Below are 27,482 nucleotides of genomic sequence, written 5' to 3' on the forward strand. Positions count from 1 at the left end.
CTCGGTCGTTTAATGGCAGATACTGTACGTGTGACAAACCCGCGCTGCAGATATTTAATGGGCTTCATATCTATAACGGGCACTGCATTATTACAGTATATTTGTACTTCCCTTCTTTTATATGTAGAATAGCCCCCTAGTCTGTAGACACATGGCGGTACACAGAACGCTGTTTTGTAGTCGGTCACAGCGGGGGCGCAGAGTGTGATGGCGCGATCAGATGGAATAGAGCGAGATCAAAAGATATTCTAAATACACTTGATGAAATATTACTAGATGAATCAATTATTTGATGGACTAATAGAGTTTATCCTTTCATGCGGCCTTTCTCCTCGGAACGTGCAGCGTGAATACGTGAATGGAACATTCTCTCGCCGCACAGCGCACAGGTGATATCGCCTCTCATCCTTTTGATGTCCGTGAAATCACTTCCTTTCATATTGGTTTTATATGTTGTGCCTGACGTTTAATAGTAAACAGCCCATCCCTCAGTGTGGGTTCAAACACTGGCATCTCGTAAACTGCGATGACGCTGAATCTTAATCCGATGCCACATGAGCTTCTCGTAAAAGCTTTTCCATCATCCGCTCCTCTTCTTCACTACAGGTCGCCTGTTCTAGCTTATTCTCTGTATGAGTGAGTACATAGCGGGCAGCTTTATATCTGCTCTCTGATTCACTGTGACTGACACCCCGGGGGCAATCTGACCCTTATACCCCTCTGCCCCCTGCAGCCTTGGCCGCTGCTGCTGTCTGATTCACTGTGACTGAGAGCCCGGGGGCAATCTGCCCCTTATACCCCTCTGCCCCACTGCAGCCCTGGCCGCTACTTCTCTCTGATTCACTGTGACTGACACCCGGTGCAATCTGCCCCTTATACCCCTCTGCCCCACTGCAGCCCTGGCCGCTGCTACTCTCTGATTCACTGTGACTGAGAGCCCGGGGGCAATCTGCCCTTTATACCCCTCTGCCCCCCTGCAGCCCTGGCCGATGCTACTCTCTGATTCACTGTGACTGAGAGCCCGGGGGCAATCTGCCCCTTATACCCCTCTGCCCCCCTGCAGCCCTGGCCGCTGCTTCTCTCTGATTCACTGTGACTGAGAGCCCGGGGGCAATCTGCCCCTTATCCCCCCTGCAGCCCTGGCCGCTGCTGCTCTCTGATTCACTGTGACTGAGAGCCCGGGGGCAATCTGCCCCTTATACCCCTCTGCCCCCTGCAGCCTTGGCCGCTGCTGCTCTCTGATTCACTGTGACTGAGAGCCCGGGGGCAATCTGCCCCTTATACCCATCTGCCCCCTGCAGCCTTGGCCGTTGCTGCTCTCTGATTCACTGTGACTGAGAGCCCGGGGGCAATCTGCCCCTTATACCCCTCTGCCCCCTGCAGCCTTGGCCGCTGCTGCTCTCTGATTCACTGTGACTGAGAGCCCGGAGGCAATCTGCCCCTTATACCTTTCTGCCCCCTGCAGCCTTGGCCGCTGCTGCTCTCTGATTCACTGTGACTGAGAGCCCGGGGGCAATCTGCCCCTTATACCCCTCTGCCCCCTGCAGCCTTGGCCGCTGCTGCTCTCTGATTCACTGTGACTGAGAGCCCGGGGGCAATCTGCCCCTTATACCCCTCTGCCCCCTGCAGCCTTGGCCGCTGCTGCTCTCTGATTCACTGTGACTGAGAGCCCGGGGGCAATCTGTCCCTTATACCCATCTGCCCCCCTGCAGCCCTGGCCGCTGCTTCTCTCTGATTCACTGTGACTGAGAGCCCGGGGGCAATCTGCCCCTTATACCCCTCTGCCCCCTGCAGCCTTGGCCGCTGCTGCTCTCTGATTCACTGTGACTGAGAGCCCGGGGGCAATCTGCCCCTTATACCCCTCTGCCCCCTGCAGCCTTGGCCGCTGCTGCTCTCTGATTCACTGTGACTGAGAGCCCGGGGGCAATCTGTCCCTTATACCCCTCTGCCCCCCTGCAGCCCTGGCCGCTGCTTCTCTCTGATTCACTGTGACTGAGAGCCCGGGGGCAATCTGCCCCTTATACCCCTCTGCCCCCTGCAGCCTTGGCCGCTGCTGCTCTCTGATTCACTGTGACTGAGAGCCCGGGGGCAATCTGCCCCTTATACCCCTCTGCCCCCTGCAGCCTTGGCCGTTGCTGCTCTCTGATTCACTGTGACTAAGAGCCCGGGGGCAATCTGCCCCTTATACCCCTCTGCCCCCTGCAGCCTTGGCCGCTGCTGCTCTCTGATTCACTGTGACTGAGAGCCCGGAGGCAATCTGCCCCTTATACCTTTCTGCCCCCTGCAGCCTTGGCCGCTGCTGCTCTCTGATTCACTGTGACTGAGAGCCCGGGGGCAATCTGCCCCTTATACCCCTCTGCCCCCTGCAGCCTTGGCCGCTGCTGCTCTCTGATTCACTGTGACTGAGAGCCCTGGGCAATCTGTCCCTTATACCCATCTGCCCCCCTGCAGCCCTGGCCGCTGCTTCTCTTTGATTCACTGTGACTGAGAGCCCGGGGGCAATCTGCCCCTTATACCCCTCTGCCCCCTGCAGCCTTGGCCGCTGCTGCTCTCTGATTCTCTGTGACTGAGAGCCCGGGGGCAATCTGTCCCTTATACCCCTCTGCCCCCCTGCAGCCCTGGCCGCTGCTTCTCTCTGATTCACTGTGACTGAGAGCCCGGGGGCAATCTGCCCCTTATACCCCTCTGCCCCCTGCAGCCCTGGCCGCTGCTGCTCTCTGATTCACTGTGACTGAGAGCCCGGGGGCAATCTGCCCCTTATACCCCTCTGCCCCCTGCAGCCTTGGCCGCTGCTGCTCTCTGATTCACTGTGACTGAGAGCCCGGGGGCAATCTGCCCCTTATACCCCTCTGCCCCCTGCAGCCTTGGCCGCTGCTGCTCTCTGATTCACTGTGACTGAGAGCCCGGGGGCAATCTGCCCCTTATACCCCTCTGCCCCCTGCAGCCTTGGCCGCTGCTGCTCTCTGATTCACTGTGACTGAGAGCCCGGGGGCAATCTGCCCCTTATACCCCTCTGCCCCCTGCAGCCTTGGCCGCTGCTGCTCTCTGATTCACTGTGACTGAGAGCCCGGGGGCAATCTGCCCCTTATACCCCTCTGCCCCCTGCAGCCTTGGCCGCTGCTACTCTCACTGCAGTCCCGAACAGGACAGCTGGATAGATTTCTCAGATTGTGACTGTCCCTCTGAAGCTGGGGCGTCTTATGGGAGGAGGGGGACCATCTGCAGTCTGTGAATGGGCCTCACCCCCTGCACATGTGCCAGAGCTTGCGCTCATCTTGTCGGCACTGTGCCAGCACCTACAGCGCATGCACACATATCCAGGAGAATGTTGACGGCTCCAATTTCCCAGTGGTTTTCCTATCGCACATGCGATTCCTGCAGTACCTGCAGCAAGGCATGTATAACGGGTGCAGGGTATACTTACTTACTCTCCCAGAAGGTGCTGGAGACTCACCATTTTTCGTGTAGTCTCCCATTCCCCCAGAAGAGTGGGTGGAACACCCGCATACCGCCCATTTCCCAAGGAAGTGGTCATTATGAGGAGATAGTACAGGCAATTGCTGGTTCGTATGGAGGGGGTCGGCCTGCAATGACAACGATTTGCATCATTTGAGTCCCACCCCCTTCCCCAAGGACTCACGATCCACACTACGGATAGCCATCATGAGTTAACAATCGATGGTCACCAGCAATAGTACGATGGTTAATCCTGATGGTGTAAAATCATTTGTAAAAGAATCATCGATTTAACCCACCGATGGTCACCCCTGCTTTACCATTCAGTCATAGGCCGGTGGGCGGGTTTCGCTGTTGCCAGTGATCTTAAATCAGGACCAATATATAAATACAGCCCGGTGACATCACAGTTTATTACACAAAACCGGCTGCAGAAATCTGCCGGATAATCCCAGAAGCGTATCCGGATGAGCGCAGAATGTGCTGGTGAGAAATATATATTATACAGAGTGCCCGGGATCTGTGCGTCTCTGTGGGTTGGTGCACTAGAAACCTTGTTTTTGTTTCCTTTATTCTCGTTTCCTTTTTAATGTTCAAGACTTTGCTTCTTAAAAATTAATGAGCTTCTTCTTCGATCGGGTTTAATTCTAATTGTCAACCTCCCCCTCTATATCTTTAATTAAGCAATGACTGTATAATTAGCCTAAAGAAAACAAATGAACATACGCAGCATATAATGAAGTCAGTGCTTGGGAAACATTTTCTGAGCAATCTGCATACAAAACTTATTACAAATCACTTTAATAAATCTTAGAATTGTTATTATATGGATTCAGTGTGTCAGGACTGAGATTCATATGTTAGAATTTTCATTACAATGACTGATATAAGCGCCGGACACTGTACTGTGCGTGCGCAATGGGGGCGTGAGTTGATTTAATCCCAATAATAATTACAAAATGTCTACATTCCATAAAACGCGAGATGCCCGGGCGACGGAGCCGCCCTGAGAGGTGCAACAATGCATTTTTTACTTTAAATTACTGTATGCTGCTTATTTGCATCGCAGACGCAGTGTAACAACGCTCACCGTGTACTAGAGTCGCCCTGGTCCTGGCGGGATACGGTCGTTAAGGTCGACAGTCATTGGGTCGACCACTACAGATGGAGCCTCGCACATCTAGGCTTCTCTGCTGCACCCAGGTGCACCAAGGTTTATTAGCATAATCCTTTCATCTATTGTTCTCAGCTGCAATACAATACAGAGAGAACAATACAGCAGGGGATTAAGTAATTACAGCAGGGGATTAAGTCCAACTGCCCTGGCTCAGGTAATCGTATTAAAGGGATAGATGAGCAGGGCTCCAGCTGTATATAGGTTCAGGAAACTTGGCAGTTCTTTGGATATGTACCAGTGGTATCAGGTAACATGTAAAGCTCAGATATATTGTTATACGCCTGGAAGTCTGCTAGCGAAAGCCGTTATAATTTTCCGTAGCATAAAAGACAGCATAAGCATTTTTGATGCCTAGAATTACATCACATCTACACTTTTTCCTTCCACAGGAAATTGAAATGTGAGATTTTGCCAACCTGTCCGGCGACATCCTTTGAAGGATGCTACAGTTTTATCTCTTCTCGTTTCCTACTTTCCAGTCTCCAAAAAGTTAAAACTTCGAGTCAGCCGCACGTATTGTAATTACACGGCACTTATTAGTTCAGTAAATCAGGAACCGTTGCTGAAAGGCATTGGAAGGAAACTGTTACAGCAGGTAGTAAAACGATACGGGCACCCCAGTCTTGGTGCATTACCATTAGTCCTGCTCCACCCCAGAGTATTTCTGGGTTCCCGATGAAGAAGAGTGACCTGGAGCTTGATGAGAAATCTTTCACACCTGCAGTTCTTATTCGTATTGTTTTGCGCCATGCTTTATGGAAAGATGTAATGAGAGTGTGGTGTTGTATCGGAGAGTGTAGGTTTTCAGGAGGGATGACGCAACACACACAAAGGTCACACTTGTGTTGGCTAGCGGGCGACCGTGCCTGTTGCCCGGAATAATTACCCCCCCCCCCGAGCCCCCACTCTCCTGCCAAATTCTACCAAAAAACATAAAGGTAATTCTCTGTCCGTCTCCTAGGTGTCACGAACCTCGGGCAGCGGCGACCGCGCTTGTCCCTGCGGGTGGCCTGGTCTGCCCGGCGCCTCTCTTCCCCTGTCAGTCTCCGGCTTCAGCGGCGGGTCGGCGCTGCTCTCCGGCGGCTTCCCGGAAGCAAGGGCGCCGCCATCACAAGCAAGGGCAAGGAGGCGGAGCAGGTCTGACGTCACCTGCCTGCTCCGCCAATCAGGCTAGGGCGGGGAATTTAAAATCAGATACCAGGCAGAGATCCGATGCCTGAGTATCTTCGTTTCTCCTGTGGAAGCTATGATCCAGAGCTCCCTCGTCCCTGCAAGCATCCTGTGCTTCCAAGCATCCTGTCCCTGCAAGCATCCTGTGCTTCCAAGCATCCTGTCCCTGCAAGCATCCTGTGCTTCCAAGCATCCTGTCCCTGCAAGCATCCTGTGCTTCCAAGCATCCTGTGCCTACAAGCAACCTGTGCTTCCAAGCATCCTGTGCCTACAAGCACCTCCGTGCCTCCAGTTACCTCCGTGTCTCCAAGCACCTCGTGCCTCCAAGCACCTCCGTGCCTCCAAGCACCTCCGTGCCTCCAAGCACCTCGTGCCTCCAAGCACCTCGTGCCTCCAAGCACCTCCGCGCCTCAAGCACCTCCGTGCCTCCAGTTACCTCCGTGCCTCCAGTTACCTCCGTGCCTCCAGTTACCTCCGTGCCTCCAGTTACCTCCGTGCCTCCAAGCACCTCCGTGCCTCCAAGCACCTCGTGCCTCCAAGCACCCCGTGCCTCCAAACACCTCCGCGCCTCAAAGCACCTCCGTGCCTCCAGTTACCTCCGTGTCTCCAAGCACCTCGTGCCTCCAAGCACCTCGTCCCTCCAAACACCTCGGTGTCTCCAAACACCTCCGTGCCTCCAAGCACCTCCGTGCCTCCAAACACCTCCGTGCCTCCAAGGGTCTCCCAGCACTCCCTGTACTCCCAGTACCTCAGTGCCTTCAATACCACAGTGTCTCCAATATCTCAGTACCCCAGCCTTCATTATTTCTACAAGTCTTGTCTTACAGGAGACCTACAAGAATTCCTCTGGGCCTCCCGCCTGCCGTCTTAGTTCTGCATGAGGAAGACCTACATCCGGCCATCTCTACTACGACCCAGTGGCGGTTCCTCTTCCCGGTCATCGGAAGAAGCCCCGAGTCCACAACACTCCCAAACCAGGTCAGTGATACTAGGTGGGGAATGATTAGGTCTCTATATATAGAACGCAGAACCGCACAATAGCTCTCAGTATTATTGCTATCGTAAAGAATACAGTATAATGAAATAATGACACACTTGTCATGTCACACTGAAGGTTATTGTGTTCTCCTGTGTGTCAAAGTTCTAAACGATTCATCCCCCACTGTGATATTCTTTTTGTACATACAGTATATCCTCCGGTTACCGCCGCAGCCAATCTGTAATTACCTCGTGACATCACAGCCGCACAGTATTCATACCGAAAAGTGCGGTCCGAATAGGAAATCGGGCCCGGAACACGGTGTTCTATCACATTGCAGTCATTTAATGAGCTTTTACTTTTAACATTTTCTACTGGAAACAGAGGCACCGGATGGAAGTGCAACTTATTTGTTATTTGTGTTTGGAATCTAGAGCAGGAGACGCGTTTGAGGGAGAAGCGGATTCGTGATCACGTTTCAGGGATTATGTCGGTGGTACAGTAAATCCTAGTGCGCCAGGCAGCGAGAACATCAGTAATAGGCTGGAGCATGGAAGAGCGCGGCGATTTCATTACCTGCAGGAACAAGTCTCAGATAGGGGAAAGGAAACGGTTCATTTCAATTCTGGCATAAGTGATGCTGTTAAAGAGACATACAGTGTAGCCAAAGACTTTCTTTACATGAGATAGTATCTCTCATCATATATCAAAACTGCAGACATTATAGAGGCTTCATTTCACTTAGAAACACAGAGACCAAGTTTAAAGGAGGGCTACAGATAATATCCCCCCCCCCCCAACTAGAGGAAACCACGGATCATTCATGATCCCCAAGCAGACCCATTTGTTTTCCAGCCCAGCATACACGATTGCCTAAATGATAACAACAATGGTAAGTCTGAGAGTGTCAGGGCCACGCCCGCCTATTGATAAGTCATGTGCGCCGTGTACAGCCCTGTGCCTATAGAACATATGTGATGAAGGGTCAAGGGTCATGTGATCTCCGATAGACATTTTGTATTTTACACTATAAATATCTGTAGCAGTTTCATTCTAATGATTTTCTCTCTCTCTCAGTAATGTATTCATTACTTTAATGTATCAGTCATTAAATACTAGGATTTCAATTATAAGCTTATTGATAGTTTGAATCAATGCGCTTCGCTTGTCCTGCTATAAATCCCCACATTTTCATCACAAAAGTCGTTTGGTTTAAATTCACCTTTACCGTCGACATTCTTTATATCCTGACTCCATGCGCCAAACTAAGAGAGGTGATCCGTCAAGATGTGTCACTGTCCGACCGCAGCAGCAGATTGCGTCCAGATGCTCTCTTCAGTCCGAGAGTGTGATGCTGGGAAGTGATGTCACTCTCACAACATTAAACGGACGTGTATGGGTCGTCGGGTCGACAGTCATTAGGTCGACCACTATTAGTCGACAGGTCAAAAGGTCAACATGAGGTTTTTTTTACTTTTTTTGGGTGAAGTTTTCTTCGTAAAGTGGCGGGGAACCAGAATTAATGCACCGTGACCCCCCACATGGCTCGCTTCGCGTTCCCAATTGTAGTCCACGTGGATCGTAAAGTATGAAAAAGTCCAAAAATTTAAGAAAAAAAAGTGAAAAACTCATGTCGACCTTTTGACCTAACAACTGTCGGCCTAATGACCGTATCCCAAACGGACTGGATCAGTTACATTGTGTCACTCATTTTGTAGTATTGGCGCTCTTGCCAGGTGCCTAAGGGAGCACCGACGTAAGTGTGATCCAGTCAGCATGATTGAGCTACACAATGGGCAAAATTCAGTTGTTTCGCGGGCTAGCAGTTGATTTGCCGACGGTCACAATACCGGCTGTCATAATCCCGACAATCATTGACCTACAGAGTCAAAATGCAGACACGGTCAAAATACCAACGTTCACTATTCCAACATGTTCAAAATGCCGACATAGTCGGAATTCCGACATTTGAAATGCCAACATGTCAAATTGCCGACATATGTTCTTTAAGGTATTTTTGCCTAAAAACAGACTTGTTCATGTTATACCATCCCAGTGGACCGGGAGGGGGAATATAACACTGTGGCGAACGCAGCGAGGCACCGTGCCCGAAGCATGGCGAGCGGACGTGGAACACTTAGACGGTGTCCATGACGATCAATGTTTGCATTGACAACCCCCCCCCAGAAAAACTCATGTTGGTATTTTGACATGTCACTGTAGGTCAATGACTGTCGGGATTGTGTCCGTCGGTAACTCATACTGAACCCGTTGCGCACAGCAGCTGTCTGTGCCAGGCACCCGATGGAGCAGTTTAGTCGTTGCTCCGTTTGGGCGTGAACAGCTGCTGCCGCTGGTATCTCGGCTCGCAGCCTCCTGAGGCACTGTTAAGTTGGAATAAGCAAAAATTGTCCCGTTTTTCACGTCGCGCCCATTAGTTTAGTCGGGTTTAGCTGCTTTATGTGTCTAAACCCGAACTAATAAGGCACGATCAGCAACGATAAGTAAACGGTGGCCTAAACAATTGAATTGCAACACTGGGCGACCATTCATTAGCATGGCCAAAAAAAAAAAAAAGTAATTCTGCCCAATATATCCAGTACTCGCACACCTTTCCCCCCACCGTCTCACTCTTTCTTCCTGTTAGGGTTTGTACGCGGCAGTTTAATAAATATTGAGTGTTTGCGGGGTTAGTCCTGCTACTCTGGTTATGGAGATAGTGACGGTGATTTAGCAATTGAGGGGCAAGTGAGATGGATAAAGTGAAACAAGAAGAAGACGAGTTGCTTTAATATAATCACATAGCAGCGAGTGTCAGGAATATTGATGATATCACGTAGCCCGTATCTGTAATGGATGTTCTAATTACCGGTTTCCTCACTGTAAACCCTTTTATTTTCTGGCTTCAAAGAAAATATTAAATCTCATGGAGAAGAAAAGCAAAGTGTTTATTTTAAGGGATTATTTATTTTTACACTGTTTCCACACGGCGCACTTCATGAATATTGCATGTTGCACGTGAATGGGGGCTGAAAGTCTGCACAAAATTAGCTAATTAATAATAAAGTTACAAATATACCGTGTGTAATATTTCTATAGTCCCATACGTAGTCACCTGTCATGGACATCTGTGTTTGTAAATATAATTGTCGCAGACATTTATGCCTGTTGCACATTATGCTAAGTATAGGTAATCAGAAATGGGCGGGGGGTGATTACTGAATCACACATCATTGTTCTACACTTACGAACTCGTAGACTAAGACGGAACATGGTGTTCACTCTAGGGCAAACAGTGCGCAATTCCAGGAAACAGGGCACTTCTGTGCACGCCCAAACAATGGGTGTGGCTATGTGGGAGTGGCATGGCGATGCGTCCGCTGTTCGGCACTTTTGGGTGTGTACCCAGCACTAACGGAAACAGCCTAGCGGGAACATTAGGAACACAGCATGCTCCTACCATTGTTACTTACTGTTTAAATATTCATATCTGCCTAGGAAATGGCTGACTCCATACAGACATGTAAAACCTGTGGACTGGCGTACATCAGTTGTGTTCAGAACTAGTAATTTTGTTATAGTGAAACTAGTGACTGGATAGGCTACATTCTCAGTGATGTCACTGGTTCCTAGTGACTGGATAGGCTGCATTCTCAGTGATGTCACTGGCTCCTAGTGATTAGATAGGCTGCGTTCTCAGTGATGTCACTGGTTCCTAGTGACTGGATAGGCTATGTTCTCAATGTTTTCACTGGCTCATAGTGACTGGATAGGCTACGTTCTCAGTGATGTCTCTGGTTCCTAGTGACTGGATAGGCTGCAATCTCAGTGATGTCAATGGCTCCTAGTGATTAGATAGGCTGCATTCTCAGTGATGTCACTGGTTCCTAGTGACTGGATAGGCTGCGTTCTTAGTGATCTCACTGGTTCCTAGTGACTGGATAGGCCACGTTCTCAGTGTTTTCACTGGCTCCTAGTGACTGGATAGGGTACGTTCTCAGTGATGTCACTGGTTCCTAGTGACTGGATAGGCTATGTTCTCAGTGATGTCAATGGCTCCTAGTGATTAGATAGGCTGCATTCTCAGTGATGTCACTGGCTCCTAGTGACTGGATAGGCTACGTTCTCAGTGATGTCACTGGTTCCTAGTGACCGGATAGGCTGCACTCTCAGTGATGTCACCAGCTCCTAGTGATTGGATAGGCTGCGCCCTCAGTGATGTCACTGGCACCTAGTGACTGGATAAGCAGCACTCTCAGTGATGTTACTGGCTCCTAGTGGCTGGATAGGCTGCACTCTCAATGATATCACTGGTTCCTAGTGACTGTATAGGCCGCACTTCCAGTGATGTCACTGGTTCCTAGTGACTGGATAGGCTGCATTCTCAGTGAAGTCACTGGCCCCTAGTGACTGGATAGGCTGCACTATCAGTGATGTCACTGGCTCCTAGTGACTGGATAGGCTGCGCTCTCAGTGATGTCACTGGCTTCTGGTGGCTGGATAGGCTGCACTCTCAGTGATGTCACTGGCTCCTAGTAACTGGATAGGCTGCACCCTCAGTGATGTCACTGTCCCCTAGTGACTGGATAGGCTGCACTATCAGTGATGTCACTGGCTCCTAGTGACTGGATAGGCTGCGCTCTCAGTGATGTCACTGGCTCCTAGTGACTGGATAGGCTGCGCTCTCAGTGATGTCACTGGCTTCTAGTGGCTGGATAGGCTGCACTCTCAGTGATGTCACTGGCTCCTAGTAACTGGATAGGCTGCACCCTCAGTGATGTCACTGGCCCCTAGTGACTGGATAGGCTGCACTATCAGTGATGTCACCTGCTCCTAGTGACTGGATAGGCTGCACTCTCATTAGTATATGTTGAGTTTGTTGGAGTGTAGCTAAAGCTACAGGCTGAGTATTGCCAGAATGGTAATGCTGTAAGGACAGTAGATAGCACTGTATCTGAAGTTGTCACTGTAGTTGTCGTTGATGTTTTATTGCCCTCTCCTATTTTGTACCCCTTAATCCTCCGTGTTAAGAAGGTTACATGTGCTGGTCACAGCATAGTGTATACCAAAATCTTCTCGGCCTGTTTGACGCTTGAACAATGAAGCAAATTATGCAATGTAGCTGGCATAACTGCAACCTCCACTGTGTGTACCCGACAGGTTCCTTTAACTTACCTCCTACCACGTACCACCCTGTTGCTAGAATTGCATTTTGTTAGAATAAAATAGAACAAAACAAAGGTAGTAAATTTCTTTCTTTTTTTTTTTCCATTCATTTCCACTCTGCAATTTCCGTTCTCCCAATTAAAAGGGCTTTAAAGGGAGACGAACAAAAAGTCACGTTTCTCCCCTTTGCGCCAGAGACAAAAAACACACAGAGAGATTTGTTCCCTATAAACCAGACAATGGGGAGAGCAAGAAGAAAAGCTGAGAATCGTCCCAGAAGTCTTCCGTGTGTTTTATCCATTGATCTGCGCTGCTTGAATCAAAATATTGATTTAATGCCGACCAGAGGAGCCGCTGTGTTCCCGGGGTGTTTGGGTTTATGTGGTCTTACTGCAAACTTCCAAACAGCGATGTTCAGAAAGGAAACTTAGGAAGTAAAAGCTCTTCTACGCGATGGGAAGAGGTGAAACAGCCATGGGAACATGTTATAGTCGCTGATACCTTGGCTGTAAGGACTGTGTTATAATATAGTGTGTTAAGTTTGTTTAACTTACAGGGAAATACTATACCATACAATACACTGGTTCGGGCCGCTTCATGCAGATAATACCCCTACGACGTGCATGCACGTAGCGTATGCACGCCGACACGCTATGCACACTGTACAGCGACACGCGTAACTGAATACACTTCTATACCCAAAAAAGAATGGAATGTGACACCAGTTGTATATGTTATGTTGTGGTCCAACGCAGCAACAAATATTTACTATTAGGGTATACACAGAAATACAACAATATCACAAGAGAAGAGCTACAACCAATAGTACATACGTTTGTTCGCCTGCGCCTCCCGGATCCGATCCTCAGTCAGTCTTAGGAAGATGACCTTCAGAGAATTAGACTGAGGCTGGCCAGGAGGCCTGGCTTTTATACAATGGTCCAAAACACAATACAAAGGAAACTGTAAGCTCTTCTTCCATAGGTCAAGGGGCAGGTCATTTACAGTACATGAGGGGTCATAGGTTGGTTTGAATAGGTGGGCGATGCTTGGTCCAGGTGTACTTGCAGGTGTCCTCCACTGGGTTCCTGCCGAATATCACGAGTACAGTAGTTACAGTAAGTTATGAATATTGTATTCCTGCACATATCTGTGTGCAGGAGCATGCTATAATCTGCAAACTGCGATCGGAATGTAGCCCTTGAAATACTGTACATCTGGATACCAAACACCACGTCCTAACCTAATTCTGTCCCCTCATATCCTGTAATGCTGGATATCTCTGTTGTTCTATTTCCTAAGTAAATGTAACTTGCTGGTGTGGTGTGTGTGGGCTATGTGTATATTATGTATTATGTGGATAAAATATCAGATATGTCTTTGTGGCTTTTCTATGTGAATGCGTATGCTACTGTATTTACTCATACCATGCGCTAATAAGTAGGGCTTCGCGAGCCAATGTACGCAGTGTGCGGGTATGCGCACGCACGGCAGAACACGTGCACGTACAGAGGCCACTCTGTGTGGTGTTTGCACGTGCTGAGTGTAGGTGTCATATTTTCGACTTCGACAAGTGTATGATATAAAGTATATTATTTGGGCCATGTCCGTGTGATTTATATAATGCACCCGGATGACCTACAGTAAAAGTGCTTTATTCTTTGCATGCACATTTAAGGGGTTATTCAGGTTTGTTAGCAAACCAAAAAAGAAAGCAATTGGACAAAACCATGCTGCACTGCAGGTGGGGTAGATGTAACATGTGCAGAGAGATTACGATTTGGGTGGCGTGTGTTCAGATGTTCAAACTGCAATCTAAATTATAGGGTAATGTGGGAACAAAAAAAGGTGATAGTCATCTAAAATAATCACAAAAAAGGCTTATTTATAACCCCCCCCCCCAATTTGTACTTGAAATAGCGCGTTCCACACCTCGATGAATGAGCCTCTGTGCGTCTTCAGTTCACGTACTCAACGTATAGCGACGACGATTTTCACCACAGATATTTATACTATGTTTTGTTTTAGTAGCGTTTGAGTTTGCTGACTGTTTCCTTAAGGGCAGAAATAAGTTTTCTAGCAAACACTGGGCGGATGATGATTTGCAGTTTACTATAACAAAGCAGATATGACTTTCCATCCCGCGGCTCCACAGCCTGAATTACTGCAGGATGCAGCCGTTATCTGTAAAATGAATAAACATAAGATCTTTTACTTTATTGGAAAATACGTTAAACCACATGACGTGCACTCAAACAACCCAGATAGTGCAGTGGACAGGTAGAAACCCAGAATAGCCATACATAAATTTTACTTTCTCTAACGTCCTTGAGGATGCTGGGACTCTGTAAGGACCATGGGGAATAGACGGGCTCCGCAGGAGATAGGGCACTTTAAGAAAGCTTTGAACTCTGGGTGTGCACTGGCTCCTCCCTCTATGCCCCTCCTCCAGAGCAAGATGGGTGCACTGCAGAGAGCTCTCCAGAGTTCTCTGCCTAGAAGCATTTTTGTTTGGATTTTTTTCTACCTTTTACTACTTTTTCACAGGGAGCACTGCTGGCAACAGGCTCCCTGCATCGAGGGACTGAGGAGAGAGGAGCAGACCTTCTTGTCAAAGATAGGCTCTGCTTCCTCGGCTACTGGACACCATTAGCTCCAGAGGGGGTGAACGCAGGTTCTTACTGGGCGTCCACCCCCGGAGCCGCGCCGCCGTTCTCCTCACAGAGCTAGAAGTACAGAAGACAGAAGTCGTCAGGCGGCAGAAGCTGAAGGCTTCACTGAGGTAACGCACAGCACTGCAGCTGTGCGTCATTGCTCCCATACACCTCACATACTCCGGTCACTGTAAGGGTGCAGGGCGCAGGGGGGGGGGGGCGACCTGGGCAGCTTTATAAACCTCTGTATGGCAAGAAGACTATATACATGTACAGGTGGGCTCTGTACATGTATATAAAAGAGCCCCCGCCATATTTTACTAAGTTTGAGCGGGACAGAAGCCTCCCTCAGCACTCACCAGCGCCATTTTCTCTCCACAGCACTGCTGAGAGGAAGCTCCCCGGACTCTCCCTGCTTACACACAGTGAAAGGGTGCTTAAAAGAGAGGAGGGGGCGGGGCACATAATTGGCGGTTTACATATTATACAGCGCTGCTGGGGAAAAACATTTTGTGTTGGTCTCCAGGGTTGTTGCGCTGGGGTGTGTGCTGGCATACTCTCTCTCTGTCTCTCCAATGGGCCTTGACAGGGATACTGTCTTCAGGAAAGGGGTTCCCTGTGTGTGTGTGAAGTGTGTCGGTACGCGTGTGTCGACATGTTTGACGAGGAAGGCTCGCTTAATGTGGAGGGGGAGTGCTTGAATGTCAGGTCGCCGGACACCGGAATGGGTGGATATGCTGAATGTCTTGAATGCAAATGTCAATCTATTGCATAAAAGATTAGACAAGGCTGAAGCTAAGGATCAGTCAGGTAGCCAGTCCATGCCTGTCCCTGGGGCGCCAGGTCCTTCGGGGTCTCAGAAGCGCACCATATCCCAGATCGATGACACAGATACCGACACAGATACTGACTCTAGTGTCGACTATGAAGATGCAAAATTACAGCCGAAGGTGGCTAAGGGTATACGGTACATGATTATTGCCATTAAAGAGGTTTTGCATATTACTGAGGAACCCCCTGTCCCTGACACTAGGGTACACATGTATAAAGGGAAAAAGCCTGAAGTCGCTTTTCCATCCTCATTTGAATTAAGTGACTTGTGCGAAAAGGCTTGGGAATCTCCGGATAGGAGACCACAAGTTCCCAAAAGGATTCTCATGGCGTATCCTTATCCACAAACTGATAGGATAAGCTGGGAATCTTCGCCAAAAGTTGACAAGGCGCTGACACGTTTGTCCAAAAAGGTGGCACTGCCTTCTCAGGATACGGCTTCCCTCAAGAAACCTGCTGATCGCAGGCAGGAAATTACCTTAAAGCACATTTACAATCATTCCGGTACTATTGCTCGACCGGCTATGGCGTCGGCCTGGGTTTGTAGTGCGGTTGTGGCATGGGCAGATTCCTTATCTACGGAAATTGACACCTTAGATAGGGACGCCATTTAAATGACCATGGAGCATATCAGAGATGCTGCCTTGTATATGAGGGATGCTCAGAGAGACATTTGTTTATTAAGCTCCAGAATAAATGCTATGTCTATTTCTGCTAGGCGGCTCTTGTGGACCCGACAGTGGACGGGAGATGCCGATTCAAAGCGGCATATGAAGTCCTTGCCTTACAAAGGGGTGGAGTTGTTTGGAGACGGCCTCTCGGATCTTGTCTCTACGGCTGGTAAGTCAAATTTCTTACCTTATGTCCCCCCGCAGCATACAAAAAAGGCACCTCATTATCAAATGCAGTCCTTTCGTTCCAATAAAAACAAGAAGGTACGTGGATCATCCTTTGTTGCCAGAGGGAAAGGCAGGGGAAAAAAGCTGCACACAGCTAGTTCCCAAGAGCAGAAGTCCTCCCCTGCGTCTGCAAAGTCCACCGCATGACGCTGGGGCTTTCCGAGGGGAGGCAGATCTGGTGGGGGCTCGTCTTCGGTTTTTCAGCCACGTCTGGGTTCACTCGCAGGTGGATCCCTGGGCATTAGAGATTGTTTCTCAGGGATACAGGCTGGAATTCGAAGACTTGCCTCCTCGCCGATTTTTCAAATCGGCTCTGCCGGCTTCCCCGTCAGAGAGGGAGCTAGTGTTGGCAGCAATCCAAAAATTGTATATTCAACAGGTGATTGTCACAGTTCCTCATCTCCAGCAAGGAGAGGGATATTACTCCAACCCTGTTTGTGGTCCCGAAACCGGACGGTTCGGTCAGACCCATTTTAAACCTGAAATCTCTGAACCTGTACTTGAAGAGGTTCAAGTTCAAAATGGAATCACTCAGGGCGGTCATCGCCAGCCTGGAGGGGGGGAATTGGATGGTGGCCCTGGACATAAAGGATGCTTACCTTCATGTCCCGATATTCCCCCCGCATCAGGCGTTCCTGAGATTTGCAGTGCAGGACTGTCACTACCAATTTGAGACGTTGCCGTTTGGGCTTTCCACGGCCCTGAGAATTTTCACCAAGGTAATGGCGGAAATGATGGTGCTCCTGTGCAGGCAGGGGGTCACAATTATCCCATACTTGGACGATCTCCTCATAAAGGCGAGATCTCGGGAGAGGTTGCTGGACAGCGTGTCTCTGTCCATGAAGACGTTGCAGATACACGGCTGGATTCTCAATATACCGAAGTCCCAGCTAGTCCCTACAACGCGTCTGACCTTTTTGGGGCTGATTCTAGACACAGACTAGAAAAAGGTTTTTCTTCCGATCGAAAAGGTTCAGGAACTCATAGCCATGGTCAGGATACTATTAAAACCAAAAAATGTTTCAGTGCATCATTGCACGCGGGTCCTGGGGAAGATGGTGGCTTCCTACGAGGCCATCCCTTTTGGCAGGTTCCATGCGAGGACTTTTCAATGGGACCTCTTGGACAAGTGGTCCGGTTCCCTTTTACAAATGCATCAAAGGATCACCCTGTCTCCCAGGACCAGGGTATCTCTCCTGTGGTGGCTGAACAGTGCTCACCTACTAGAATGTCGCAGGTTCGGCATTCAGGACTGGGTCCTGGTGACCATGGACGCAAGCCTCCGTGGCTGGGGAGCAGTGACACTGGGAAGAAATTTTCAAGGTCTCTTGTCAAGCCTAGAGTCTTGTCTCCACATCATCGTCCTGGAGTTGAGGGCCATATACAACGCGCTGCGTCAAGCTGAGGAATTGGTTCGGAGAAAACCGGTTCTGATTCAGTCAGACAATGTCACGGCAGTGGCTCATATAAACCGCCAAGGCGGAACAAGGAGCAGAATGGCCATGGCAGAAGCGACCAGGATTCTACGCTGGGCGGAAGGCCATGTAAGCGCGCTATCAGCGGTGTTCATCCCGGGGGTGGACAACTGGGAGGCGGACTTCCTCAGCAGGCACGACCTGCATCCGGAAGAGTGGGGACTTCATCAAGAAGTCTTCGCACAGATCACGGATCGTTGGGGACTGCCTCAAATCGACATGATGGCATCCCGTCTCAACAAAAAGCTAAAGCGGTATTGCGCCAGGTCAAGGGACCCTCAGGCGGTAGCGGTAGACGCTCTGGTGACACCTTGGGTGTTCAGATCGGTCTATGTGTTTCCTCCTCTTCCTCTCATACCCAAGGTGTTGAGAATAGTACGAAGAAGCAGGGTCAGAACAATACTCATTGTTCCGGATTGGCCACGGAGGACTTGGTATCCGGAGCTGCAAGAGTTGCTCCCAGGGGATCCGTGGCCTCTTCCTCTAAGGCAGGACTTGCTGAGGCAGGGGCCCTGTCTGTTCCAAGATTTACAGCGGCTGCGTTTGACGACATGGCGGTTGAACGCCGGATCCTAGCGGAAAAAGGGATTCCGGAGGAAGTCATTCCTACCCTGATCAAGGCTAGGAAAGACGTGACGTTAAAACATTATCACCGTATATGGCGGAAATATGTTTCTTGGTGTGAGGCCAGAGCTGCTCCTATGGAGGTTTTCCATTTGGGCCGTCTACTTCACTTCCTTCAAACAGGAGTGACTTTGGGCCTAAAATTAGGGTCCATAAAGGTCCAGATTTCGGCCTTATCCATTTTCTTTCAAAGAGAATTGGCCTCTATTCCTGAAGTACAGACCTTTGTGAAGAAGGTGCTGCATATTCAGCCTCCCTTTGTGCCTCCGGTGGCGCCTTGGGATCTTAACGTGGTGTTACGTTTCCTCAAGTCACCTTGGTTTGAACCACTCAAAACTGTGGAGTTGAAATACCTCACGTGGAAAGTGGTGATGTTGCTTCGGCAAGACGTGTTTCCGAATTGGCGGCTTTATCACATAAAAGCCCATATTTGGTTTTTCACGTGGATAGGGCAAAGTTGAGGACTTGCCCTCACTTTCTGCCAAAAATGGTCTCATCTTTTCATGTGAACCAACCTATTGTCGTGCCTGTGGCTACACGGGACTTGGAGGATTCCGAGTCCCTGGATGTAGTCAGGGCTTTGAAGATTTATGTGACCAGAACGGCTAGAATCAGGAAGACTGAAGCTTTGTTCGTTCTGTATGCGGCCAACAAGGTTGGCGCTCCTGCTTCAAAGCAGACTATTGCTCGCTGGATCTGTAACACGATTCAGCAGGCGCATTCTACGGCAGGATTGCCGTTACCGAAATCGGTTAAGGCCCACTCCACTAGGAAAGTGGGCTCTTCTTGGGCGGCTGCCCGAGGGGCCTCGGCATTACAGCTTTGCCGAGCAGCTACTTGGTCGGGGACAAACACCTTTGCAAAGTTCTATAAGTTTGATACCCTGGCTGAGGAGGACCTTGTGTTTGCTCAATCGGTGCTGCAGAGTCATCTGCACTCTCCCGCCAGTTTGGGAGCTTTGGTATAATCCCCATGGTCCTTACGGAGTCCCCAGCATCCTCAAGGACGTTAGAGAAAATAAGATTTTACTTACCGGTAATTCTATTTCTCGTAGTCCGTAGAGGATGCTGGGCGCCCGTCCCAAGTGCGGACTTCTTCTGCAATACTTGTATATAGTTATTGCTTACATAAGGGTTATGTTATAGTTTTTCGGTTGAACCGAGGCTATGTTGTTGTTCATACTGTTAACTGGGTAGTTTATCACAAGTTATACAGTGTGAATGGTGTGGGCTGGTATGGATCTCACCCTTAGATTTACAAAAATCCTTTCCTCGTACTGTCCATCTCCTCCGGGCACAGTTTCCCTAACTGAGGTCTGGAGGAGGGGCATAGAGGGAGGAGCCAGTGCACACCCAGAGTCCAAAGCTTTCTTAAAGTGCCCTATCTCCTTCGGAGCCCGTCTATTCCCCATGGTCCTTACGGAGTCCCAGCATCCTCTACGGACTACGAGAAATAGATTTACCGGTAAGTAAAATCTTATTGTCGTCCAGAATCAGAATCCCCCCTCCCCCACCACATCAACCAGGTTTCTATCTGTGCTGGAGAAGGGGACCGGTGATAGATAATGTTGGTGTCAGAAATTAAACTCATCAGAGTCATCTTTGATTTTGTCTTATTCCTTCTTATTAGAATTACGTTTTAGAGGGTCTGATTCATGTTTGTAAGTAAAGCAAACAATCCAGCAACTGGGCAAAGCGATTTTGCACTGCAGGTGGGGCAGATGTGACGTGCAGAGAGAGATACATTGGGGTTCACGGTGTCAAACTGAGATATAAATTGCTGTGTAAAAATAAAGCTGTCTAACATTTGTGGGCTGCATGCAAAAGCAGCCAGTATTTACTCTGCACAGAAACAATGTAACCCAGCCAAATCTAACTGTCTGCACATGTTACACCTGCAGTGCAACATGGTTTTGCCCAGTTGCTTGATAATTTGCTTTACTTACAAACATGAATCATGCCCAGTGTCTTGACACATGGAATCTAGATATAATATAAAATATATCTAGCATTGATGCTAATTGACTGATGCCTGGATGTCTCTGTTACTGGATAATTCCAATATCCCTCCATCCGCTCATCATTCTGAGATAAATGTAACGTATAATGTGATAAAGTGCAGTCTCTTTCTAGGCAGCGAGCGCTGTGCGTCACGTAAAGAGGCATGCAGCGCCTTCTTTGTAACTGGTCATTTTCTCGCTTTGGCCGATTATGTATTGAGATGGGAATCTGAGTGCACAGGGAACAATATCTGCCGCTTTAATGACAGCCCGGAACACTTCTCATTTGCAGTTATGACTACAATAAAGTGCTTTGTCCTTGAATATTAGAATAATTTCATCTGAGCACCAAATTAATAATTGGCTCTTCAGTTCAATCAAAGTTCTGCAGGCAAGAGACGATTGTTAGTCGTGGCGTCTTTAACCTTGAATTCCCGGAGTGACGTGGCATCTCTCCGACACCTGTGGATGTGGTCCGCGCCAAAGGGGAGCAGCGGCAGAGCGGCCGCTATTTCCCTACGCCGCAAACAGCTCACGGTTATTGTATTTTTAGGCAATATTAATAGACAGAATGAGAAATAAAATTTAATTATGCGAGTTTATCTAGGGTACAAGATGTGCAGCATTACATACTCCGAGCATAGGGGGCTGTTTATCAGTAGGACCCTGGTCCCAGTGATGCGAAATAAATAAATAAATATATATATATATATACACTAGGTGATTCATCGCGCCCTACGGGCGCTCTTCACACCGTCGAAAGGGGCTGCGCCCCGTTAACCCCTGAACGGTTTTCTGCCGTTTATACTGACAATGGCCACAGGTAGCAGAGCCGCTTATACACACAATGGCCACAGGTAGCAGAGCCGCTTATACACACAATGGCCACAGGTAGCAGAGCCGCTTATACACACAATGGCCACAGGTAGCAGAGCCGCTTATACACACAATGGCCACGGGTAGCAGAGCCGCTTTTACACACAATGTCCACAGGTAGCAACGCCGCTTATACACACAATACCCACAGGTAGCAGAGCCGCTTATACACACACAATACCCACAGGTAGCAGAGCCGCTTATACACACAGTACCCACAGATAGCAGAGACGCTTATACACACAATACCCACAGGTAGCAGAGCTTCTTATACACACAATGGCCACAGGTAGTAGCGGCGCCTATACGCACAATGGACACAGGTAGCAGAGCTGCTTATACACACAATACCCACAGGTAGCAGAGCCACTTATACACACAATACCCACAGGTAGCAACGCCGCTTATACACACAATACCCACAGGTAGCAGAGCCGCTTATACACACAGTACCCACAGATAGCAGAGCTTCTTATACACACAATGGCCACAGGTAGCAGCGGCGCCTATACACACAGTACCCACAGGTAGCAGAGCCGCTTATACACACAGTACCCACAGATAGCAGAGCCGCTTATACACACAGTACCCACAGATAGCAGAGACGCTTATACACACAATACCCACAGGTAGCAGAGCTTCTTATACGCACAATGGACACAGGTAGCAGAGCCACAGGTAGCAGAGCTGCTTATACACACAATGGCCGCAGGTAGCAGTGCTGCTTATACACACACACAATACCCACAGGTAGCAGAGCCGCTTATACACACACAATACCCACAGGTAGCAGAGCCGCTTCTACACACAATGCCCACAGGTAGCAGTCGCTTCTACACACAATGCCCACAGGTAGTAGCTGCATTTATACACACAGTGGCCACAGGTGACAGAGTGACTTATACACAATGCCCACAGGTAGCTGTTTCACGTATACTCGATGCCCACAGGTAGCGGCGTCACTTATACACAATGGCCACAGGTAGCAGTGTCACTTATACACATAATGGCCACAGTATTAGTGTTTCTTATTAATCCAATGTCCATTGGTAGCACCTATACTCACAGAAGTTCAGTGTGTGTGGGTGGGCTTGGAAAGGGGGTGGGTGCAGTGAGGTGGAGGAGCCTCTCCATGCCACTGAGCACCCCTTATTCAGGGAGTCACTGGTAGCGGCTGCGGATGGTGTTGAAGGAGCTACGTGTGGTGGAGGGGTGGGTGCAGAGGGGGGCTGTGGATGGGAGTCCAGAAGTGCTGCGGCTGGGAGAGGGACGGGTGCGCAGATGGGGGGAGTGCAAAGGTGCTGTGGGTGGGGAAGGGACGGGTGCGCAGGGGGCATGGATGGGGGAGGGGGTCTAGAGGTGCTGGGGAAGGGGGTCTGTATATGCTGCTGTTGGGGGGGTGGGTGCGGGGGGGGGGCGTGGATGAAGTAGGGGGTTTGGAGATGCTGTGCGTGGGGGAGGGGTGGATGCAGGGGTGGTGCGTTTGGGGGAAGGCATCTAGAGGTGGTGTGGGTGTGGGGTGCTGCGGATGGGGTATGTAGATGCAGCGGGTGGGGGGGAGCTGTGGATTGGGTAGGGGGTCTGGAGGTGCTGTAGGTGGGGGAGGGGTGGTTGCAGAGGGGGTGCTGCGGATGGGGGAGGGGTTCAAGAGGTGCTGCGGGTGGGGGAGGTCTGCAGATGGGGGAGGGTGTCTGTAGATGCTGCTGGTAGGGGGTGGGTCAGATGGGGGAGTGGGCCGGAGGTGCTGTGGTTGGGGGTATGGCGGGTGCGGGGTTGCCGCGGGTGGGGTAGGGGGGCCGGAGGCGCTGCAGCCAAGAGGGGCGAGTGTGGGGGTGCCGCGGTTGGGGGGGCGGTGCAGTTGGTGGGGGAGGGTGCGGAAGGGGCGGGTGCTAGGGTGCTGCGTTGGGGGAAGGGGGGCAATGCAGGGGTGCAGCTGGTGGGGGAGGGCCTGGTGCGGGGGTGCTGCAGGTGGGGGAGGGGTGGGTGCACGGGGCAGGACGGAATTAGAGTCTGCTACTCTACAGTGAGCAGATGGGATGGTGGTCACTGTGTAAGACAATGATTCTGCAGCTGTAATACTGCTGAATATACAGGGATTTGCATTTTTCCTCATTGCACTGACAGCTTTCCTATCTGGTAACCCCATCACACGAGGTCACCCATTCCAGCACTCAATGAACTACTCCCAGTCCCAGCAGCACGGAGTCTCCTGTGTGTCACAAATCACCCATGGCGGCTGCAGCAGGACTCCTGTACATTAACTCATCCCAGGCAACAGGAGCAGGGCTTCCGAGACATCACTACATTCAGAGAGCCGGCGTGTACACAGGAGGAGGGGGCTGTTACTGCTGTCGGGTGGGGGGAAAACGCTGCCCTGTGTGAATGGGGAGAGGGTAATCTATCTCCGGGACTGCTGGCGCCCCCTCTGTCCCAGCGCCCAGAGCAAGCACCCTGCTCGCCCCGCCTTGGTCTTACACCACTGACCGAGAGTTATTCTGATAGGGGAGGGGGAGAGCTGGAGCCTGAGACGCACATCCCGGACAGAGATAGGGGAGGGGGAGAGAGCTGGAGCCTGAGACGGCGATGCACATCCCGGACAGAGATAGGGGAGAGAGCTGGAGGCTGAGACGCACATCCCGGACACAGAACCGGTGCAGGTGGCTTGTCAGAGCGGGTGCTAGGAGCGGCCCTGCGGAGTGTCACTTTGCTGCCTATGGGAGAACGGGCAGCAGCCAATATCAGCAGCAGTGGGTGATATGAGTGGGACGGGCCCTCACTCTCCCCCTTGATGGCGGCCCTGCCCAGATCTGTGTCTCTGACTCCGCCCAGCGTTACGGCCAGGCACAGAATCACAGATCTGGGCTATTATATAGGAGATATCACTTACAGGTAGCATTCCATTATATATATATATATATATATATATATATATATATATATATATAAGACCTGTTACATTTTGGATCAGACAAACAAGTGGTAGTTGCTCAATCATTCCTGGAGATAATTATATACCAGGTGCTAGAAAGGGGGAGGGGTCACAAACAGCAGACAGAGGGGGGATTCTTCCCCCTTCCCTCCGGTATACCCCCAGCACACAAATAATTACCTGTGACAATACCTGAACCTATCTGTTAATAGAATTTCAGAGAAATTGGTTACATTTTTAGCTGCTGGCCGCGTCAAGGCTTCTCCGATATCAGCAGTCCTAACACTACTATGTATATTTTAGATCAGCCATTGTAAAATCAATGTGTTTAATTCATTTTTGCACATGAATCACTGTGACAGCATAAGGAGATTGTTGGTCATACCATTTTCCTTAGTTTCTATCAGCTGCTCTTGATGAGTTATAGGTCTGCACATAGTCATGGCACCCACAGTCACGTGACACATGACATACAGCACTGAGCAGAGAGGCCTCGGAACAGCCCTCTGAGTTCTGCCTACACTGTGACATCCTCTCCCGCCTCCTCTGCTGTCACATGGTACGATGAGAGCTGCTCCCTGTGCTTGTGTGAATGGCAGTGTCACTTGTCTCCTCCCCAGAGGGATTTGACATAGGAAACAATAATTTTCAGTAGGACAGCTAAGAAAAATGCATGCTTTAACTGTCCTTAACTACCCATGTAATTAATATACGTATACACTCTGATAAACTTGTGCCTACTAATTGTCACAGCATTATAGGTCGTAAATATTTGACTACAATCCTAAATTTCTAGAACAGCACAGATCTCATACATGGGAATTCTCTCGCTGGGGGATGTCTGAGATCAGAGCAGTCCTTCATACAGATGGAACCCTGCTCATCTATCCCTTTAATAGGATTAACTGAGCCAGGAGTGTCGGACTTAATCTCCTGCTGTATTGTTCTCTCTGTATTGTATTGCAGCTGAGAACAATAGATGAAAGGTGTATGCTAATAAGGCTTGGTGCACCTAGGTGCAGCACAGAAGGCTTGATGAGCGAGGCTCCATCTGTAAATGTGGATTGTGAGTGTAGCGATCAGTACAATTGCACGTTATTCCTACCAGGGACCAAGAGAACAGTATTGTAATATCACTATGGATAATTCAAAGGGACTTTATACTATCCGATATAATCCTAGCAGTGTATAGATTTAAGGGGAGTGAATGGAAGAGTAGGAGGTTGCAGTAAACCAGGTGGGAGATGACAAGGGCCTGATCTGGTCGTCTTCAGACTGATGAAATGCACAAGTCTGCTGCATATTAACACTTAACGCGCCAGGCGAGTACTGCCAGTACCCACCCTATCGCCACATTCGTGTTGCTAATGGACAGGACACACTTCGTATGATAATGACCTGGGGATGAGACTTTGGGCCTAATTCAGGTCTGTTCGCTCACTAGCGTTTTTCGCTGTACAGCAATCAGGTAACTACTGCGCAGGCGTATGCACCGCAATGCGCAGGCGCGCCGTACAGTTACAAAGCGGATCGTTGTTGTGCACCGGTTCTAGCGAAGAAACCATTCGCACGGGCGATCGCAAGGAGATTGACAGGAAAAGGGCATTTGTGGGTGGCAACTGACTGTTTTCTGAGAGTGGTTAGAAAAACGCAGGCGTGTCCAAGCGTTTGCAGGGCGGGTATTTGACGTCAATTCCGGGCTCGAATAGGCTGAAGTGATCGCATCGGCTGAGTAAGGTCAGAGCTGCTCAGAAACTGCACAAACTGTTTTTGTACAGGGCGGCTGCACAGGCGTTCGCACACTTGCAAAGCTAAAATACCCTCACCTGTAGGCGGCGTCTATATGTTCGCAGCGCTGCAAAAAATAGCTAGCGAGTGATCAGATCTGAATGAGGCCCTTTGTGCAGCTGAGGATGAGCCGCTGTCTGGCAGAGGCGCCAGGGGAGTTCGTTACTCTCTAGTTCTGGATTCTGCGCCCGGGGCTGAGCAGAAATAATTATTCGCAGTATATCAGAGGCGTAACCTTCCACCCTGCGAAGGAGCTAATTGTTTTCAGTGTTTGTTTTGGGGTGATTAAGTTTAATTACCTTTTCTGCTTTTGTAAAGAAAAATAAATAAATTAAACAAACGCCCATGTTTAAACAAGTGTAATTAAATCTGTATTATCGTTTGGCGTGTATCAATCTCTGTTTACCGTGACCTCTCCGAGCCGTCACATCACCTGGCTACGGGGGAGGAAGGTGTTTGTACAGATGGATACAAATTATCCACTTTGTGGATTTAACAGGATATTAATAGATCTTAACCTAAAAATAGTTTGATGTGTTGTTACGTTGGCGACACATTAGTCCTCGCTGCCACCCCGTGCCAAGCACCTTTCCGAGTCCCATCATCCGCAGAGTTCCTTCAAATCAGGGAATCTTAGGAGCTCTGCGATTTTCCTGCACAGCAACCGGATCACTGTCCATCTCAGAGATACATTGCAGCACGGACATCGGCCATCCGAGACTTACAACCATCGATGCCTGACAGCGATAGTCCCCGGATGCAGCACTGTGTCACACATGTATGCAGGAGGCATCTAGTTATACCAGACGCCTCCTGCTGCATTACCATATAACCAGACACCTGCTGCATTACCATATACCAGACAACTCCTGCCGCATTACCATATACCAGATGCCTCCTGCTGCATTACCATATACCAGACACCTGCTGCATTACCATATACCAGACACCTGCTGCATTACCATATACCAGACACCTGCTGCATTACCATATACCAGACACCTGCTGCATTACCATATACCAGACACCTGCTGCATTACCATATACCAGACACCTCCTGCTGCATTACCATATACCAGACACCTCCTGCTGCATTACCATATACCAGACACCTCCTGCTGCATTACCATATACCAGACACCTCCTGCTGCATTACCATATACCAGACGCCTCCTGCTGCATTACCATATACCAGACGCCTACTGCTGCATTACCATATACCAGACGCCTCCTGCTGCATTACCATATACCAGACGCCTCCTGCTGCATTACCATATACCAGACGCCTCCTGCTGCATTACCATATACCAGACACCTCCTGCTGCATTACCATATACCAGACACCTCCTGCTGCATTACCATATACCAGACACCTCCTGCTGCATTACCATATACCAGACACCTCCTGCTGCATTACCATATACCAGACACCTCCTGCTGCATTACCATATACCAGACA

The 27,482-nt window shown here is 49.6% G+C and overlaps 1 protein-coding gene and 1 long non-coding RNA gene across 10 annotated transcripts in view; one reads left to right on the top strand and one right to left on the bottom strand.

The window, feature by feature from the left end:
• Positions 1-27,482, top strand: part of DAB2IP (DAB2 interacting protein) — a 1,128,147-nt gene that overhangs the window by 750,212 nt on the left and 350,453 nt on the right. The window lies entirely within an intron of this gene.
• Positions 12,674-27,482, bottom strand: part of LOC134948154 (uncharacterized) — an 88,840-nt gene continuing 74,031 nt past the window's right edge. Inside the window, exons 3-4 of one of the 2 annotated variants that reach the window (XR_010182921.1) lie at positions 13,881-14,132; positions 12,674-13,763 (exon numbers count right to left, since the gene is read on the bottom strand). This is a non-coding gene — a long non-coding RNA (uncharacterized LOC134948154). Of the gene's footprint in view, positions 14,133-27,482 lie in introns of both variants that reach the window. The other variant, XR_010182920.1, reaches the window with a different exon arrangement.

Source organism: Pseudophryne corroboree, chromosome 8 (genome assembly GCF_028390025.1).
Source record: "Pseudophryne corroboree isolate aPseCor3 chromosome 8, aPseCor3.hap2, whole genome shotgun sequence".
Classification (NCBI taxonomy): domain Eukaryota; kingdom Metazoa; phylum Chordata; class Amphibia; order Anura; family Myobatrachidae; genus Pseudophryne; species Pseudophryne corroboree.